Below are 2644 nucleotides of genomic sequence, written 5' to 3'. Positions count from 1 at the left end.
ATTTGTATTCAAAGAATAAAAAAAGAAGTATCTGGTATTATAGAAATAATTTATGCTATAATCTCTATTGGACTATTAGGTTTTATTGTTTAAGCTCATCATATACTTACCATTGGACTAGATGTAGATACACGAGCATATTTTACTTCTGCAACAATAAGTATTGCTATTCCTACTGGAATTAAAATTTTTAGATGATTGGCATCATTTAATGAAATAAAACTAAAATTAAATATTACATATTTATGGTTATTAGGATTTATTTTTTTATTTACTTTAGGAGGATTAACAGGAATTATACTTTCTAATTCTTCTATTGATATTGTTCTACATGATACTTGTTATGTAGTAGCTCATTTTCATTATGTTCTATCTATAGGAGCAGTATTTGCAATTTTTGAAAGATTTTTTTATTGATATCCATTGGTTTTCTGAGTTTTGATAAATAAAATAATATTAAAAATTCAGTTTTCTTTAATATTCTCAGGAGTAAATATAACTTCATTTTCCCAACATTTTTTAGGCTTAAGTGGAATACAACGACGAAATAGAGACCATCCTGATTCATATGTATAATGAAATATAATTCCCTCAATTGGATCTTTAATTTTATTAATTAAAAAAATTGATATTTTTTTACATTATCTAAGAAAGATTTATAAGAATACGTTTGATTTTATTTATAAAAATTTCTAATAATTCAATTGATTGAATATTTTCTCATCCTCCTAGATCTTATTCTCTATATGAAATCCTAAAAATTTCTGTTTACTTAAATTAAATTTCTAATATGGCAGATTGGTGCAATAAATTTATGATTTATTTACATAAATTATTTTATTTTTAGAAGTTATAAAATTTTTAATAAATTTTTGATTGATTTCTTTATGAGCAAACATTATATTTCAAGATTCCAATTTTTTTTATTATAGAAAATTTAATTTTATTTCATGATCATGCAATAATTATTATTGTAATCATTATTATTTTAATTATGTTTATATTTATTTTTATATTATTATATGAATTTTTTAATAAATTTATATTTGAAGGTCATTTAATTAAAATTATTTGAACTATCGTTCCAATTTTTTTTTTTTTAATCTAAGCTATTCCATCTTTAAAAAATTTTATATTAAGGAGATAAAATTTTTAATCCATGCATATCAATTAAAATTTAAGGTCATCAATGATATTGATCATATGAATACTCAGATTTCAAAGATTAAATATTTGATTCTTTCATAATTTCTAATATAGAAAATTTTAATTTATAATTATTAGATGTTGATAATTTATTTATTGTTCTAATAAATTTAAATTTATGATTTATAATTAGATCGATAGATGTAATTTATTAATTTACTGTTCCGAGACAAGAGATAAAAGTAGATGCAATCCCAGGACGATTAAATCAAATTAGAATAAATTTAAATCGTCCAGGATTATTTTACGGTCATGTTCAGAAATTCGTGAAGTTAATCATAGATTTATACTAATTGTATTGGAATCGAATACATTTAAAAATTTTATTAATTGAATAAATAATAATTAATATTTCATTTGAAGTAATATTTACTATCTGTGATTTAAAAAATCAGTTCTTTATAATTAAGATACCAAATGAAATAAAAATTTAGTTAATCTTATAACATGAATTTGTTAAATTGAAATAATTATTTAATTTAATAATTTTTAATTCCTCAAATAAGACTAATAATATGATTATCTTTAAATTTATACTTTTTAATTTTATTTGCTGTAATGATAATTATTATTTATTATATTCTTAATTCTAATACTTTTAATAATAATAATAGGAAAGAACATTCTAAAATTATTTTTTTAAATAAATGATAGATAATTTATTTTTAATTTTTGATCCTTCTTTATTTATAAATTACTCATTAAATTCAATAAGAAGAATTAATATTTTTTTATTTATCTCTATGATTTATTGATTTATCCCTTCTAGAATAAATTGAGCACTGAATAATGTAATTAATATTTTAAATATTAAATTAAAAATATTATTAAATAAGAAATTGAATTTTCTAAATTTATTAATATAAATTAGATTATTTATAATAATTTTATCAAATAACTCCATAGGAATATTTCCTTATATTTTTACTGGATCCAGACACTTAGTAATAAGAATATCATTATTATTAAGATTATGATTATCTTTTATATTAATTGGATGAGTTGAAAATACTAATCATATATTTATTCATTTAGTTCCTCAAGAAACTCCAAATATTTTAATACCTTTTATAGTAATTGTAGAATCCTTAAGAAATATTATTCGATTTGGAACATTAAGAGTACAGCTATTAGCTAATATAATTGCTGGACATTTATTAATAACCATAATTTCTTCAATTAAATCTTGATTAAGAATAATATTATTAATTATTATATTAATAAGACAAAGATTCTTAATTATTTTAGAATTAAGTGTTTCAATAATCCAAGCTTATGTATTTTCAGTATTAAGAGTTTTATATAGAAGAGAATCAAATTTTGAAAAAAATTTTATTCCAACCTTTCTACTTAGTCACCTTAAGGCCTAGACCTATTTTGATATTATTTTTAATTTTTAATTTAATAATTAGATATGTATATTGATTTAATTTTATAG

The sequence above is a fragment of the Copidosoma floridanum genome, unplaced genomic scaffold (assembly GCF_036245765.1).
Source record: "Copidosoma floridanum isolate Cflo_tuat_1 unplaced genomic scaffold, Cflo_Japanese_pri ptg000001l, whole genome shotgun sequence".
NCBI lineage: Eukaryota > Metazoa > Arthropoda > Insecta > Hymenoptera > Encyrtidae > Copidosoma > Copidosoma floridanum.
The sequence above is the reverse complement of the archived record's forward strand: the minus strand, read 5'-3'. Positions refer to the sequence as shown.